Source organism: Lytechinus pictus, chromosome 6 (genome assembly GCF_037042905.1).
Source record: "Lytechinus pictus isolate F3 Inbred chromosome 6, Lp3.0, whole genome shotgun sequence".
Taxonomy (NCBI): Eukaryota; Metazoa; Echinodermata; class Echinoidea; order Temnopleuroida; family Toxopneustidae; genus Lytechinus; species Lytechinus pictus.
The window spans coordinates 3273833-3293641 of record NC_087250.1 but is presented as its reverse complement, the minus strand read 5'-3'; the positions used below and the strand labels follow the sequence as shown (position 1 = coordinate 3293641).

The 19809-nt window shown below is 35.7% G+C and overlaps 1 long non-coding RNA gene across 1 annotated transcript; it reads right to left on the bottom strand.

The window, feature by feature from the left end:
- Positions 1 to 9398: 9398 nt before the first annotated feature.
- On the bottom strand, positions 9399 to 13447 carry LOC135154437 (uncharacterized). Its single transcript, XR_010293829.1, has 3 exons — positions 13331 to 13447; positions 11367 to 11489; positions 9399 to 9518 (listed from the first exon to the last, which is right to left on the bottom strand). It is a non-coding gene; the product is annotated as an uncharacterized LOC135154437 (long non-coding RNA).
- Positions 13448 to 19809: the final 6362 nt, after the last annotated feature.

The window sequence follows — 19809 nt, the reverse complement described above, 5'->3', positions numbered from 1 at the left end:
CATGCTTTGAATCTACCCGTGCTCTTTTTGTAGAGTCGGTCTTTTTTTTACCTCCTGGGCGTATTAGCTGCAATACAAAAGCCCAATTACATACGCTTATTCTATACTTCTTACGCAACCTCCACACAACTCGTCAAAACTTACTCAGTGCTTCATGATTGCAACTTAGAGCCTTAAATGAATTGCGGCCCTTCCAACGGCGCCGTTGATCTCCGACCTTAGCGGAGGAAGAACACAAGAGAGAGAGAGAGGGGGGGGGGGGGCAGCGCATTTTCCCCGAGGACAAAAATGGGGGGAAAATGGGGAAAAAAAGGGGGGGGGGGGGTATATGCACAGGGCAACCGGGAGTTAACTATTTGGAATTAGGTACTCAAATCAAATCTTCACTATTTGGAAATGGAGAGCGAGTTCAGCTTTTACTTGCCAATATTGATAATATTCTAAGTCCATGTTAAATTTCAACAAAGCTTTGAAACCATCGATAGCATAGGGTTTATTTTGAGATTATGTAATTTTTTAACAGGAGAGAGAGATATATACAAGGATAAAAACCTACAACGTAGTATATTAAACATTTTCTAAAAAAGAAAGATGCAATATTCAGGTTTTAAGAGAAATGATTTCATAAAAAATTGGATTCACTTTAGGGCATACACACACACGCACACACAAAACATGAAAGGCCGTTTTAATGTATTTGTTACGACAGACAAGAAGGGGTGAAGCCTTTCTAGTGATTTGGAATAAGAAATTGTTAAAGGCAATACTGTTCTATGAAATATAGTAAAATAATAAAATTAAGAGGGTGAATTTTTTATAGTTTTGATATTGATTAACAATCGGGTGCTCAAATATGCGAAGGAAATTTAAACCCTGTTCTTCTTCATCATGTGTTGACCGACTTGCAAGACCATGAAGAGACACATGAACTTAGATATGAGGTCATTCTTACCAGGTACGTGTACCCTGGAAGGAGAGAGGAAAAGTGGATAAATGCCTTGTCAAAGGACATGACTGATATGGAGGGATTGGAACCATGGACCTATTGTTTCAAGTCTAGATACTTAACCTCTGAGCCAGTGTATGATATACATGAGGGCAATGGGTGATTCCCCCCTCCCAATAAATAATCATTCTGATGTTTTCAACAGCTTTAAGATATTTTCAAAAGGTTCGAACAATTAGAGAAAAGCTGATTATACGAGCTTACCATTACATGTAATACCGTCTCCTGTGAACCCTTGATTACACTGGCACTGGTAGGAACCTAGGGTGTTCACACATTGAGCATATGCAAGACATCCGTGATTAGAGCTTTCACACTCATCCACATCTTCGGGCAAAAAAAAAGAAATAAAACAATTGTTACAATCATACTGGTGTTAAACTATAAGTACACCCAACACTAATTTTCTTCAATAGATACTTCGCAGGTATCTATTTTATGTTGGAGTTATATACCGGGGTTATATAGTGTAAGTAGGAAGAAAAATTAACATGACTGCCAGTTTATCATCCATTGCAATTAATTCTCAGCTAAAGATATTGTTAAGAAACATTATACAATATATTAACACATATTCTGAAACAATTAAATCATTTCAATGTACATTTATACTTTTAGAACCACACGAATCGCCAGTCGTATGGAAAGCTATACATACATGTATTTCACAAACAGCTTCATGAAATGCCTCCATACATAACTCACAAACAGCTTTATGAAATGCACCCCAGGATAATATAGTTTTGGTTTGAAAGAGGTACATGTACATGTAAATATATGTGGTTATACGACTTGAATGCTTGTTTTTACTTATACATAATATTGGCATTCTCGTCGATAATGAATCCCGGATTACAGCGACATTGGAAGGAGCCAATGGTATTTTAACACTGTGAGTTAATGGCACATATGTGCTTCTGGAGCATATATTCATCAATGTCTACAAAGATTAAGTGATTATTGAACACATGAGTAATTAATATCATCCTACGTCATACTTCACAAATCATGCTACAGAAATGAAGCCTTGATTTTTATCTCAGGAATAAGGCAAAAATATAGGTTGAGTAGATCTTATCACCATCAATATTTGTTCGTTATAATATTTTCTTACATTCTGTGCTAAAAAGAAAATCAAAGACATTGCTTGTAAACTTTTCAAAATTGAGAATAAAAGTCACGCGTCCGGACATCCAACCCGTCCGAACACACAGCCACTGACGTTAGGCCTGTGCTATGGCGTAGAACTACTGTAGATCTAGGCCTAGTCTATGGGCTGATCTCGACAAAACTGGTCTAACATCACACAGTCATATTTGTTTACGAATACCAAAGCCATTATCGAGTAGAGTCTGTTGGAAATGCATTCAAATTGTATTTGATAAGTGTGTGTGATGCTCATTATTTTTATCAAATGTACAAAAAATGGTAAAAACTCACGATCTTTTTCGCTGTGTTGCCGGGCCTGGTCTTGGAAACAACTTGTCCAGAAAATGTTATGCGCGCTAGCGATATCGATACCAAATTTAAACATTTTGGCCAGGGCGCATGCGCACGATATGATATCTGACAATTTTTTTTAAGATAAGGAACCCGTTAAAAATTTCATTCAAAAATTCGTATTGTATGTCTAAATTCGTCCCACAATTTGTCATGTCTGATAAGATTCGTCGTCTGCAATTGGACTGAAAATATCCATTTGTCAATTCGTGTTTGTTGGATTTGTCAGTTAAAGCAGTTTGTCAAAACAGGATTTACATTCGATACGTAGAGAGGTGAATTAGTATTCCCAATTTTCAATTTGTCAAACTACTAAAATTATTTGTCAATTGACATAAAGTGATCGTCATTTTAGCGTGACGAATTTTTACTGCCACTTTAAGAAATCTTTGCCCAAACTTGACAAATAAAAACTAAGAGTGTAATACAAATTATGATACCCCTCCCGTTCTGATTCTTCTCCTCTACCTTCTTCCGCTCCTTATTATTATATCCTTGATTTGTTCACGTAACATTGGTCCTATCATAGGATCACAAACACCAGCGATATATCAACATAATATTACAGCCGATTTGCCGATCAGCACAGTATTTCAGCCGGGGTGAATCGGGATGACTCAAGTCTAGATTTTCCAGAAAATCTTTTATGAAGCGTTAAACACGCATTGTAATCATTTTGTTTATCACGGTTGCAAGGCAATGAATAATACAATGTAAACATAATTTACCCCTAGCCTCCTGTTTATTGCAAAAAAAATTGTACGACTGCATGCGCGCATTTGATAAGGAAATTTTGCTGTCAACAAACTTTTCTACATTTATTTGCACGTAAAAAGTCATCAATATGATCGGATGGTTGCGAGCATTGGAAATCAAAATCATAAACTTATACATTCATCAATTAACTGGACCAATGCGTAAATCTTTTTCAAATATTATCACTAAAGAGTCATTTTTGACTCACGAGTTATTGTGCTGATGGTTACATCGACGTTTAAAACCATCGGGAAAAGGAATTATGCCCTATTCTATATGATTTCTATGTGTAGATCTATATGGAAAATGATAACAATTACAAAAATTAAAGAACTAAATTATCAGCATCATGGTAATTAAGAAACAGCTCGAAACAATGCAATCATGTTTTCGGACTATACATTGTGTCTCAGATCAGGGGCGGATAAAGCTATTTCCATGGGGGGGGGGGGGCGCATTTTCCCGAGGACAAAAATGGAAAAAAAAATGAAACAAGTGGAACGCCTCTGGCAGTCTCGCCTGCATCACGCAATTTAATATCTATAGCAGCAGTGCTAACTTTGAAAACTACTATAAAATAATCATTCACAAAACCATGATTCATATAATGACATAATACCACGTTCATTGACCATAAATGACATTTGAACGGAGACTTAAGACTGTCAACTACACCCTGGTCCACATTTCATTCACTCTATCCATAAACTTTCAAAGTTATGATGGCACTTCAACAATTACCCCAACATGGCCTAAGTTTATTGACCTTAACTGACATTTGACTTGGTTTTGTGACCTGAAACTCACAGGGGATGTTCAGTGATGCTTGATTACTCTTATATCCCAAGTTTTATGAACTAGATCCATAAACTTTCAGAGTAAGGATGGTAATTCAACAAATACCCCCAACACGGCCAAAGTTAATTGACCTTTAATGACCTTTGACCATGGCCATGTGACCTGAAACTCGTACAGGATGTTCAGTGATACTTGATTACTCTTATGTCCAAGTTTTACGAACTAGATCCATAAACTTTCAGAGTTAGGATGGTAATTTAACATATACCCCCAACACGGCCAAAGTTAATTGACCTTAAATGACCATTGACCATGGTCATGTGACCTGAAACTCGCACAGGATATTCAGTGATACTTGATTAACCTAATGTCCAAGTTTCATTAACTAAATCCATAAATTTTCAAAGTTATGATGGTAATTCAACAAATACCCCCAACTTGGCCAAAGTTCATTGACCCTAAATGACCTTTGACCTTGGTCATGTGACCTAAAACTCAGGCAGGATGTTCACTAATACTTGATTAACCTTATGTCCAAGTTTCATGGACTAGATCCATAAATTTTCAAAGTTATGATAGTAATTCAACAAATACCCCCAACCTGACCAAAGTTCATTGACCCTAAATGACCTTTGACCTTGGTCACGTGACCTGAAACTCAAGCAGGATATTTACTAATACTTGATTAACCTTATGCCCAAGTTTCATGAACTAGGTCCATATACTTTTTAAGTTATGATGTCATTTCAAAAACTTAACCTTCGGTTAAGATTTTGAAAATAATTTTCCCAACATGGTCTAAATTCATTGACCCTAAATGACCTTTGACCTTAGTCATGTGACCTGAAACTCAGACAGGATGTTTAGTAATACTTGATTTACCTTATGTCCAAGTTTCATGAACTAGGTCTATATACTTTCTAAGTTATGATGTCATTTCAAAAACTTAACCTTAGGTTAAGATTTGATGTTGACGCCGCAGCCGCCACCGCCGCCGCCGCCTGAAAAGAGGCGCCTATAGTCTCGCTCTGCTATGCAGGCGAGACAAAAAACGGGGCGGGGTATATGCACAGGGCAACCGGGAGTTAGCTATTTGGAATTAGGTACTCAAATCAAATCTTCACTTTTTGGAAATGAAGAGCGAGTTCACCTTTTTCTTGCCAATATTGATAACATTCTAAGTCCATGTTACATTTCAACAAAGCTTTGAAACCAACGATAGTATAGGGTTTATTTTGAAATTATGTAATTTTTTTAACAAGAGAGAGATACATATATTAAAGTTAAAAACCTATCACGTAGTATATCAAACATTTTCTAAAAAAGAGAGATGCAATATTCAGGTTTTAAGAGAAATGATTTCATCCAAAATTTGATTCACTTTAGGGCATACACACACACGCACAAAACATGAAAGGCCGTTTTAATGTATTCGTTACAAAAGACACGAAGGAGTGAATCTTTTCTATTGATTTGGAATAAGAAATTGTTAAAGGCAATACTGTTCTATAAAATATAGTAAAATAATCAAAATTAAGAGAGTGAATGTTTTATAGTTTTGATATTGATTAACAATCGGGTGCTCAACTATGCGAAGAATATGTAAACCTTGTTCTTCTTCATCATGTGTCGACAGACTTGCTAGACCATGAAGAGACACATGAACTTAGATATGAGGTCATTCTTACCAGGTACGTGTACCCTGGGAGGAGAGAGGAAAAGGGACATGACTGATATGGAGGAATTGGAACCATGGACCTATTGTTTCAAGTCTAGATACTTAATTTCTGAGCCAGTGTAGGATATAAATGAGGGCAACGGGAGATTCCCCCCTCCCAACAAATAATCATTCTGATGTTTTCAACAGCTTTAATATATTTTCAAAAGGTTCGAACATAAAGAGAAAAGCTGATTATACGAGCTTACCATAACATGTAATACCGTCTCCCATGAACCCTTGCTTACACTGGCACTGGTAGGAACCTAGGGTATTCACACATTGAGCAAATGCAAGACATCCGTGATTGGAGCTTGCACACTCATCCACATCTTCAGGCAAAAAAAAAGAAATAAAACAATTGTTACAATCATACTGGTGTTAAACTATAAGTACACCCAACACTAATTGTCTTCAATATATAAATCGCAGGTATTTATTTTATGTTGGAGTTATATACCGGGGTTATATAGTGGAAGTAGGAAGAAAAATAAAAATGACTGTCAGTTTATCATCCATTGCAATTAATTCTCAGCTAAAGATATGGTTAAGAAACATTATACAATATATTAACGCATATTCTGAAACAAATCAATTCATGTACATTTATACTTTTAGAACCAAACGAATCGCCAGTCGTGTGGAAAGCTATACATACATGTATCTCACAAACAGCTTTATGAAATGCCTCCATACATAACTCACAAACAGCTTTATGAAATGCACCCTAGGATAATATAGTTTTGGTTTGAAAGAGGTACATGTAAATACATGTGGTTATACGACTTGAATGCTTGTTTTTACCTATACATAATATTGGCATTCTCGTCAATAATGAATCCCGGATTACAGCGACATTGGAAGGAGCCAATGGTATTTTCACACTGTGAGTTAATGGCACATATGTGCTTCTGGAGCATACATTCATCAATGTCTACAAAGATTAAGTGATTATTGAAGACATTAGTAATTAATATCATCCTACGTCATACTTCACAAATCATGCTACATAAATGAAGCCTTGATTTTTATCTCAGGAATGAGGCATAAATATAGGTTGAGTAAATCTTATCACCATCAATATTTGTTCGTTATAATATTTTCTTACATTCTGTGCGAAAAGGAAAATCAAAGACATTGCTTGTAAACTTTTCAAAATTAAGAGTAAAAGTCATGCGTCCGGACATCCAACCCGTCCGGACACACAGCCACTAACGTTAGGCCTGTGCTATGGCGAAGATCTACTGTGGATCTAGGCCCAGTCTATAGGCTGATCTCGACAAAACTGGTCTAACATCACACAGTCATATTTGTTTACGAATACCAAAGCCATTATCGAGTAGAGTCTGTTGGAAATGCATTCAAATTGTATTTGATAAGTGTGTGTGATGCTCATTTTTTTTAATCAAATGTACAAAAAATTGTAAAAACTCACGATCTTTTTCGCTGTGTTGCCGGACCTGGTCCTGGAAACAACTTGTCCAGAAAATTTTATGCGCGCTAGCGATATCGATACCAAATTTAAACATTTTGGCCAGGGCGCATGGGCACGATATGATATCTGACAATTTTTTTTAAGATAAGGAACCCGTTTAAAATTTCATTCAAAAATTCGTATTGTATGTCTAAATTCGTCCCACAATTTGTCATGTCTGATAAGATTCGTCGTCTGCAATTGGACTGAAAATATCAATTTGTCAATTCGTGTTTGTTGGATTCGTCAGTTAAAGCAGTTTGTCAAAACAGGATTTACATTCGATATGTAGAGAGGTGAATTAGTATTCCCGATTTTTTAATTTGTCAAACTACTAAAATGATTTGTCAATTGACATAAAGTGATCGTCATTTTAGCGTGACGAATTTTTACTGCCACTTTGAGAAATCTTTGCCCAAACTTGACAAATAAAAACTAAGAGTGTAATACAAATTATGATACTCATCCCGTTCTGATTCTTCTCCTCTACCTTCTTCCGCTCCTTATTATTATATCCTTGATTTGTTCACGTAACATTGGTCCTATCATAGGATCACAAACACCAGCGATATATCAACATAATATTACAGCCGATTTGCCGATCAGCACAGTATTTCAGCTGGGGTGAATCGGGGTGACTCAAGTCTAGATTTTCCAGAAAATCTTTTATGAAGCGTTAAACACGCATTGTAATCATTTTGTTTATCACGGTTGCAAGGCAATAATAATACAATGTAAACATAATTTACCCCTAGCCTCCTGTACATTGCAAAAAAAAACACGACTGAATGCGCGCATTTGATAAGCAAATTTTGCTGTCAACAAAATTTTCTACATTTATTTGCACGTAAAAAGTCATCAATATGATCGGATGGTTGCCAGCATTGGAAATCAAAATCATAAACTTATACATTCATCAATTAACTGGACCAATGCGTAAATCTTTTTCAAATATTATCACTAAAGAGTCATTTTTGACTCACGAGTTATTGTGCTGATGGTTACATCGACGTTTAAAACCATCGGGAAAAGGAATTATGCCCTATTCTATATGATTTCTATGTGTAGATCTAAATGGAAAATGATAACAATTACAAAAATTAAAGAATTAAATTATCAGCATCATGGTAATTAAGAAACTGCTCGAAACAATGCAATCATGTTTTCGGACTATACATTGTGTCTCAGATCAGGGGCGGATAAAGCTATTTCCAGGGGGGGGGGCGGCGCATTTCCCCCGAGGACAAAAATGGGGGAAAAAAAGAAGAAAAAAAGGGGGTGGGGTATATGCACAGGGCACCGGGAGTTAACTATTTGGAATTAGGTACTCAAATCAAATCTTCACTTTTGGGAAATGAAGAGCGAGTTCATATTTTTCTTGCCAATATTAATAATAATCTAAGTCCATGTTACATTTCAACAAAGCTTTGAAACCATCGAAAGCATAGGATTTATTTTGAGATTATGTAATTTTTTAAAAAGAGAGAGATACATATAAGTTAAAAACTTATCACGTAGTATATCAAACATTTTCTAAAAAAGAAAGATGCAATATTCAGGTTTTGAGAGAAATGATTTCATCCAAAATTTGATTCACTTTAGGGCATACACACACACACACACAAAACATGAAAGGCCGTTTTAATGTATTTGTTACAAAAGACACGAAGGGGTGAATCTTTTCTATTGATTTGGAATAAGAAATTGTTAAAGGCAATACTGTTCTATGAAATATAGTAAAATAATCACAATTAAGAGAGTGAATGTTTTATAGTTTTGATATTGATTAACAATAGGGTGCTCAACTATGCGAAGGAAATTTAAACCTTGTTCTTCTTCATCATGTGTTGACAGACTTGCTAGACCATGAAGAGACACATGAACTTAGATATGAGGTCATTCTTACCAGGTACGTGTACCCTGGGAGGAGAGAAGAAAAAGGACATGACTGATATGGAGGAATTGGAACCATGGACCTATTGTTTCAAGTCTAGATATTTAATTTCTGAGCCAGTGTAGGATATAAATGAGGGCAACGGGAGATTCCCCCCTCCCAACAAATACTTATTCTGATGTTTTCAACAGCTTTAAGATATTTTCAAAAGGTTCGAACATAAAGAGAAAAGGTGATTATACAAGCTTACCATAACATGTATTACCGTCTGCCATGAACCCTTGCTTACACTGGCACTGGTAGGAACCTAGGGTGTTCACACATTGAGCATATTCATCACATCCGTGATAGGAGCTTGCACACTCATCCACATCTTCGGGCAAAACAAAAGAAATAAAACAATTGTTACAATCATACTGGTGTTAAACTATAAGTACACCCAACACTAATTTTCTTCAATAGATAAATCGCAGGTATTTATTTCATGTTGGAGTTATATACCGGGATTATACAGTGTAAGTAGGAAAAAAAAAACTTGACTGCCAGTTTATCATCCATTGCAATTAATTCTCAGCTAAAGATATGGTTAAGGAACATTATACAATATATTAACACATATTCTGAAACAAATCAATTCAATGTACATTTATACTTTAAGAACCACACGTATCGCCAGTCGTGTGGAAAGCTATACATGCATGTATCTCACAAACAGCTTTATGAAATGCTTCCATACATAACTCACAAACAGCTTTATGAAATGCACCCCATGATAACATAGTTTTGGTTTGAAAGATGTACATGTAAATACATGTGGTTATACAACTTGAATGCTTGTTTTTACTTTTACTTATATTGGCATTCTCGTCAACAATAAATCCCGGATTACAGTGACATTGGAAGGAGGGATGAGAGTACGTGTTGCTGAAAAGTTAATCCAAGAATAACCATGAGCGCAGTCACAGGTAAATGAATTAATTTTATTCCTACACGTTCCTCCATTCGAGCAGATATATTACAATGATTGAGCATGAGAGAGAGAAAGAGAAAAGTGTCATTTACCCATTGTCCTTTTATTTAGAATAACCGAAATTAATAGAGACGATACAATTCTCGAAACACAGTTTTTAAAATAAGAGGCCTACTAGTGTGATGTTAGACATGGGCGAATCAGGGTGCTGTTTCACGAAAACGTGTTACATAACAAATGCACAATTTACTATCATCCAATCAAAACGAATATCAGTAGCTTTTAATTCCGTTATCTATCAATATTGAATATATAACTCAACATCAACAGTTACAAAACAATATGACAGATACATAACTAAAAATCATAGCGGGGGGAGGGGGGGGGGGGGGGGGAAGCACAGGGCAACCGGAGGTTAAGTATTTGGAATTAGGTACTCATATCAAGTCTTCACTTTTTGGAAATGGAGAGCGAATTCATCTTTTTCTTGGCAATATTGATAATATTCTAAGTCCATGTTACATTTCAACAAAGCTTTGAAACCATCGATAGCATAGGGTTTATTTTGAAATTATGTAATTTTTTAACAAGAGAGAGATACATATAAGTTAAAAACTTATCACGTAGTAAACCAAACATTTTCTAAAAAAGAAAGATGCAATATTCAGGTTTTAAGAGAAATGATTTCGTCCAAAATTGGATTCACTTTAGGGCATACACACACACACACAAAACATGAAAGGCCGTTTTAATGTATTTGTTACAAAAGACACGAAGGGGTGAATCTTTTCTATTGATTTGGAATAAGAAATTGTTAAAGGCAATACTGTTCTATGAAATATAGCAAAATAATCACAATTAAGAGTGTGAATGTTTTATAGTTTTGATATTGATTAACAATAGGGTGCTCAACTACGCGAAGGAAATTTAAACCTTGTTCTTCTTCATCATGTGTCGACAGACTTGCTAGACCATGAAGACACACATGAACTTAGATATGAGGTCATTCTTACCAGGTACGTGTACCATGGGAGGAGAGAGGAAAAGGGACATGACTGATATGGAGGAATTGGAACCATGGACCTATTGTTTCAAGTCTAGATACTTAATTTCTGAGCCAGTGTAGGATATAAATGAGGGCAACGGGAGATTCCCCCCTCCCAACAAATACTCATTCTGATGTTTTCAACAGCTTTAAGATATTTTCAAAAGGTTCGAACATAAAGAGAAAAGGTGATTATACAAGCTTACCATAACATGTATTACCGTCTGCCATGAACCCTTGCTTACACTGGCACTGGTAGGAACCTAGGGTGTTCACACATTGAGCATATTCCTGACATCCGTGATAGGAGCTTGCACACTCATCCACATCTTCGGGCAAAAAAAAAAATACAACAATTGTTACAATCATACTGGTGTTAAACTATAAGTACACCCAACACAAATTTTCTTCAATAGATAAATCGCAGGTATTTATTTCATGTTGGAGTTATATACCGGGGTTATACAGTGTAAGTAGGAAAAAAAATAAACTTGACTGCCAGTTTATCATCCATTGCAATTAATTCTCAGCTAAAGATAAGGTTAAGGAACATTATTCAATATATTAACACATATTCTGAAACAAATCAATTCATTGTACATTTATACTTTAAGAACCACACGTATCGCCAGTCGTGTGGAAAGCTATACATACATGTATATCACAAACAGCTTTATGAAATGCTTCCATACATAACTCACAAACAGCGTTATGAAATGTACCCCATGATAACATAGTTTTGGTTTGAAAGATGTACATGTAAATACATTTGGTTATACAACTTGAACGCTTGTTTTTACTTTTACTTATATTGGCATTCTCGTCAACAATAAATCCCGGATTACAGTGACATTGGAAGGAGGGATGAGAGTACGTGTTGCTGAAAAGTTAATCCAAGAATAACCATGAGCGCAGTCACAGGTAAATGAATTAATTTTATTCCTACACGTTCCTCCATTCGAGCAGATATATTACAATGATTGAGCATGAGAGAGAGAAAGAGAAAAGTGTCATTTACCCATTGTCCTTTTATTCAGAATAACCGAAATTAATAGAGACGATACAATTCTCGAAACACAGTTTTTAAAATAAGGGGCCTACTAGTGTGATGTTAGACATGGGCGAATCAGGGTGCTGTTTCACGAAAACGTGTTACATAACAAATGCACAATTTACTATCATCCAATAAAAACGAATATCAGTAGCTTTTAATTCCGTTATCTTTCAAGATTGAATATATAACTCAACATCAACAGTTACAAAACAATATGACAGATACATAACTAAAAATCATAGCGGGGGGAGGGGGGGGGGAAGCACAGGGCAACCGGAGGTTAAGTATTTGGAATTAGGTACTCATATCAAGTCTTCACTTTTTGGAAATGGAGAGCGAATTCATCTTTTTCTTGGCAATATTGATAATATTCTAAGTCCATGTTACATTTCAACAAAGCTTTGAAACCATCGATAGCATAGGGTTTATTTTGAAATTATGTAATTTTTTAACAAGAGAGAGATACATATAAGTTAAAAACTTATCACGTAGTAAACCAAACATTTTCTAAAAAAGAAAGATGCAATATTCAGGTTTTAAGAGAAATGATTTCGTCCAAAATTGGATTCACTTTAGGGCATACACACACACACACAAAACATGAAAGGCCGTTTTAATGTATTTGTTACAAAAGACACGAAGGGGTGAATCTTTTCTATTGATTTGGAATAAGAAATTGTTAAAGGCAATACTGTTCTATGAAATATAGCAAAATAATCACAATTAAGAGTGTGAATGTTTTATAGTTTTGATATTGATTAACAATAGGGTGCTCAACTACGCGAAGGAAATTTAAACCTTGTTCTTCTTCATCATGTGTCGACAGACTTGCTAGACCATGAAGACACACATGAACTTAGATATGAGGTCATTCTTACCAGGTACGTGTACCATGGGAGGAGAGAGGAAAAGGGACATGACTGATATGGAGGAATTGGAACCATGGACCTATTGTTTCAAGTCTAGATACTTAATTTCTGAGCCAGTGTAGGATATAAATGAGGGCAACGGGAGATTCCCCCCTCCCAACAAATACTCATTCTGATGTTTTCAACAGCTTTAAGATATTTTCAAAAGGTTCGAACATAAAGAGAAAAGGTGATTATACAAGCTTACCATAACATGTATTACCGTCTGCCATGAACCCTTGCTTACACTGGCACTGGTAGGAACCTAGGGTGTTCAAACATTGAGCATATTCCTGACATCCGTGATAGGAGCTTGCACACTCATCCACATCTTCGGGCAAAAAAAAAAAATACAACAATTGTTACAATCATACTGGTGTTAAACTATAAGTACACCCAACACTAATTTTCTTCAATAGATAAATCGCAGGTATTTATTTCATGTTGGAGTTATATACCGGGGTTATACAGTGTAAGTAGGAAAAAAAATAAACTTGACTGCCAGTTTATCATCCATTGCAATTAATTCTCAGCTAAAGATAAGGTTAAGGAACATTATTCAATATATTAACACATATTCTGAAACAAATCAATTCATTGTACATTTATACTTTAAGAACCACACGTATCGCCAGTCGTGTGGAAAGCTATACATACATGTATATCACAAACAGCTTTATGAAATGCTTCCATACATAACTCACAAACAGCGTTATGAAATGTACCCCATGATAACATAGTTTTGGTTTGAAAGATGTACATGTAAATACATGTGGTTATACAACTTGAATGCTTGTTTTTACTATTACTTATATTGGCATTCTCGTCAACAATAAATCCCGGATTACAGTGACATTGGAAGGAGGGATGAGAGTACGTGTTGCTGAAAAGTTAATCCAAGAATAACCATGAGCGCAGTCACAGGTAAATGAATTAATTTTATTCCTACACGTTCCTCCATTCGAGCAGATATATTACAATGATTGAGCATGAGAGAGAGAAAGAGAAAAGTGTCATTTACCCATTGTCCTTTTATTCAGAATAACCGAAATTAATAGAGACGATACAATTCTCGAAACACAGTTTTTAAAATAAGGGGCCTACTAGTGTGATGTTAGACATGGGCGAATCAGGGTGCTGTTTCACGAAAACGTGTTACATAACAAATGCACAATTTACTATCATCCAATAAAAACGAATATCAGTAGCTTTTAATTCCGTTATCTTTCAATATTGAATATATAACTCAACATCAACAGTTACAAAACAATATGACAGATACATAACTAAAAATCATAGCGGGGGGGGGGGGGGGGAGGGGGGGGGGTATATGCACAGGGCAACCGGGAGTTAACTATTTGGAATTAGGTACTCATATCAAGTCTTCACTTTTTGGAAATGGAGAGCGAGTTCATCTTTTTCTTGGCAATATTGATAATATTCTTAGTCCATGTTACATTTCAACAAAGCTTTGATACCATCGATAGCATAGGGTTTATTTTGAAATTATGTAATTTTTTAACAAGAGAGAGATACATATAAGTTAAAAACTTATCACTTAGTAAACCAAACATTTTCTAAAAAAGAAAGATGCAATATTCAGGTTTTAAGAGAAATGATTTCGTCCAAAATTGGATTCACTTTAGGGCATACACACACACACACAAAACATGAAAGGCCGTTTTAATGTATTTGTTACAAAATACACGAAGGGGTGAATCTTTTCTATTGATTTGGAATAAGAAATTGTTAAAGGCAATACTGTTCTATGAAATATAGTAAAATAATCACAATTAAGAGAGTGAATGTTTTATAGTTTTGATATTGATTAACAATCGGGTGCTCAACTACGCGAAGGAAATTTAAACCTTGTTCTTCTTCATCATGTGTCGACAGACTTGCTAGACCATGAAGACACACATGAACTTAGATATGAGGTCATTCTTACCAGGTACGTGTACCCTGGGAGGAGATAGGAAAAAGGACATGACTGATATGGAGGAATTGGAACCATGGACCTATTGTTTCAAGTCTAGATACTTAATTTCTGAGCCAGTGTAGGATATAAATGAGGGCAACGGGAGATTCCCCACTCCCAACAAATACTCATTCTGATGTTTTCAACAACTTTAAGATATTTTCAAAAGGTTCGAACATAAAGAGAAAAGGTGATTATACAAGCTTACCATAACATGTATTACCGTCTGCCATGAACCCTTGCTTACACTGGCACTGGTAGGAACCTAGGGTGTTCACACATTGAGCATATTCATCACATCCGTGATAGGAGCTTGCACACTCATCCACATCTTCGGGCAAAACAAAAGAAATAAAACAATTGTTACAATCAAACTGGTGTTAAACTATAAGTACACCCAAAACTAATTTTCTTCAATAGATAAATCGCAGGTATTTATTTCATGTTGGAGTTATATACCGGGGTTATACAGTGAAAGTAGGAAAAAAAAACTTGACTGCCAGTTTATCATCCATTGCAATTAATTCTCAGCTAAAGATAAGGTTAAGGAACATTATTCAATATATTAACACATATTCTGAAACAAATCGATTCAATGTACATTTATACTTTAAGAACCACACGTATCGCCAGTCGTGTGGAAAGCTATACATACATGTATCTCACAAACAGCTTTATGAAATGCTTCCATACATAACTCACAAACAGCTTTATGAAATGCACCCCATGATAACATAGTTTTGGTTTGAAAGATGTACATGTAAATACATGTGGTTATACAACTTGAATGCTTGTTTTTACTATTACTTATATTGGCATTCTCGTCAACAATGAATCCCGGATTACAGTGACATTGGAAGGAGGGATGAGAGTACGTGTTGCTGAAAAGTTAATCCAAGAATAACCATGAGCGCAGTCACAGGTAAATGAATTAATTTTATTCCTACACGTTCCTCCATTCGAGCAGATATATTACAATGATTGAGCATGAGAGAGAGAAAGAGAAAAGTGTCATTTACCCATTGTCCTTTTATTCAGAATAACCGAAATTAATAGAGACGATACAATTCTCGAAACACAGTTTTTAAAATAAGGGGCCTACTAGTGTGATGTTAGACATGGGCGAATCAGGGTGCTGTTTCACGAAAACGTGTTACATAACAAATGCACAATTTACTATCATCCAATCAAAACGAATATCAGTAGCTTTTAATTCCGTTATCTTTCAATATTGAATATATAACTCAACATCAACAGTTACAAAACAATATGACAGATACATAACTAAAAATCATAGCGGGGGGGGGGGGGGGGGGGGTATATGCACAGGGCAACCGGGAGTTAACTATTTGGAATTAGGTACTCATATCAAGTCTTCACTTTTTGGAAATGGAGAGCGAGTTCATCTTTTTCTTGGCAATATTGATAATATTCTAAGTCCATGTTACATTTCAACAAAGCTTTGAAACCATCGATAGCATAGGGTTTATTTTGAAATTATGTAATTTTTTTACAAGAGAGAGATACATATAGGTTAAAAACTTATCACTTAGTAAACCAAACATTTTCTAAAAAAGAAAGATGCAATATTCAGGTTTTAAGAGAAATGATTTCGTTTAAAATTGGATTCACTTGAGGGCATATACACACACACACAAAACATGAAAGGCCGTTTTAATGTATTTGTTACAAAAGACACGAAGGGGTGAATCTTTTCTATTGATTTGGAATAAGAAATTGTTAAAGGCAATACTGTTCTATGAAATATAGTAAAATAATCACAATTAAGAGGGTGAATGTTTTATAGTTTTGATATTGATTAACAATAGGGTGCTCAACTACGCGAAGGAAATTTAAACCTTGTTCTTCTTCATCATGTGTCGACAGACTTGCTAGACCATGAAGACACACATGAACTTAGATATGAGGTCATTCTTACCAGGTACGTGTACCATGGGAGGAGAGAGTAAAAAGGACATGACTGATATGGAGGAATTGGAACCATGGACCTATTGTTTCAAGTCTAGATACTTAATTTCTGAGCCAGTGCAGGATATAAATGAGGGCAACGGGAGATTCCCCCCTCCCAACAAATAATCATTCTGATGTTTTCAACAGCTTTAAGATATTTTCAAAAGGTTCGAACATAAAGAGAAAAGGTGATTATACAAGCTTACCATAACATGTAATACCGTCTGCCATGAACCCTTGCTTACACTGGCACTGGTAGGAACCTAGGGTGTTTACACATTGAGCAAATGCAAGACATCCGTGATTGGAGCTTTCACACTCATCCACATCTTCGGGCAAAAAAAAAAGACATAAAACAATTGTTACAATCATACTGGTGTTAAACTATAAGTACACCCAACACTAATTGTCTTCAATGTAGATAAATCGCAGGTATCTATTTTATGTTGGAGTTATATACCGGGGTTATATAGTGTAAGTAGGAAGAAAAATAAACATGACTGCCAGTTTATCATCCTTTGCAATTAATTCTCAGCTAAAGATATTGTTAAGAAACATTATACAATATATTAACACATATTCTAAAACAAATCAATTCAATGTACATTTATACTTTTAGAACCACACGTATCGCCAGTCGTGTGGAAAGCTATACATACATGTATCTCACAAACAGCTTTATGAAATGCTTCCATACATAACTCACAAACAGCTTTATGAAATGCACCCCAGGATAACATAGTTTTGGTTTGAAAGAGGTACATGTACATCTAAATACATGTGGTTATACGACTTGAATGCTTGTTTTTACTTATATACATAATATTGGCATTCTCGTCAATAATGAATCCCGGATTACAGCGACATTGGAAGGAGCCAATGGTATTTTCACACTGTGAGTTAATGGCACATAGGTGCTTCTGGAGCATACATTCATCCAGTGGCGTACCGTGGGTCACGGCATTGGGGGGGCACCAGCAAAAATTTTGAGTCGCTCAGTGAGCGCGCAAAGCGCGCTCAATTACCAGGTATAGGCCTATTGACCTTATATAGAGACATTTTAAGGACTGTTCCATTAAACGGATATGTAATGTATCTCACTGATCAAATGATGCGAGCGCGAAGCGCGAGCTGAAATTTTTGTATTTATTGACCCCAAACAGAGACAGTTTAAGGACTATTTTTAGAAATCAAATAAGAGAATACATATCTCACCATACTCATCTAATTTGAGTGCCAAGCGCTTGCTGATTTTGTTAGAAAACATGAAACACCTTTTGTAGTCATTGTAATCATGATTAAAATACGCATCTCACTAATCAAATATTGCGAGCGCGAAGCGCGAGCTAAAAATTTAGGAAATTCAGACCTGAAGAAAAGCATTTTAAGGCCTGTTTGTAGGAATTTACGGAGACCATACGTATTTCACGTACAAAATGATGCGAGCGCGAAGCGCGAGCTGAAAATTTTGTATATATTGACCCCAAACAGGGAAATTTTAAGGACTATTTCTTTTTTTTTTTATCCATTAAGAGTATACATATCTCACCATAGTCATCCAATGCGAGTGCCAAGCGATTGCTGATTTTGTTAGAATCACATTCAAACACATGAAGAGCTTTTTGTAGTCATAGTAATCATTATTATCATACGCATCTCAGTAGCGCAAAGTGCTAGCTGAAAATATAGGAAATTCAGATCTGAAGAGGGGCATTCTAAGGCTTGTTTGTAGGAATCTACTATTACCATACGTATTTCACTAAACAAATGATGCGAGCGCGAAGCGCGAGCTGAAATTTTTTGATATTTACATTAGAAAAAGATACATTTTAAGGACCGATTTCAGGAATTCATGAAGAGCAGATATATCTCATCAATCCACTAATCCGAACGTAAGCACGAACACGATTTTTTTATATGCAGACCTTAAAATGGGGCTATCACTTTAAAGGTAAATTGTGACATTGGTTTATTTCAAAACTTTCTTTTAGATTTCACACTTCGCTTTTCAAAATACTAATAAACAAGTTCTGAGTCCATAAAATGTATTGCATTGGCCAAAAGAACTGTTTTTATTCTCAAAAAAATATATAAAGAAGCGAAATTTTGCCAAGTGAGCTTTCTTTTGATGCAGATTTTGAGATTGACATAAAAAATGAAGAGCGCCACCTTGAGACCAAATGACATCAATACCTGCTCATGAATATTCATATCCATCGCCTCTGCGCTTGTCTCACGTGCCGATCTGTATACCGGCTATACAGTACAGTATCGGATTGAACGGCGGAGTCTATTTGCGACTTTTTAATTCATTTCCCGTAGGAGCGTGTGCATTCGCACAGTCCCTCGACGGCAAATTAAATAACTTGGAAACAACCAAGGAACTTTTTTAAATGACCATCATAATAATTGTGATGTTATGCACGTTGTTTTTCAAATCGAGGAGAATAAGTCCTACGTACATCTTGATATCTGGGCAGAGTACCAGGTACCGAGAGACGGCTTTCCTTCCCTTTCCTTGCTTTTCATCTTTGCTTCGTTTCTCTAGCTGTATTTTTCTTTTCTTTACTTGTCCAGGGTATGAAGGGAGGGAGAATTATGGTTGCTTGTGAAAGGGCTATTCTTATTTTTTCCCGTTTTTTATTTCTATTTCATAATTATATTTACATACGCATTTTTGTTTCGATTCCGATTCACTGAATTGTTATCAATTTCTTCAGGTTCTGTATTTTGATTTG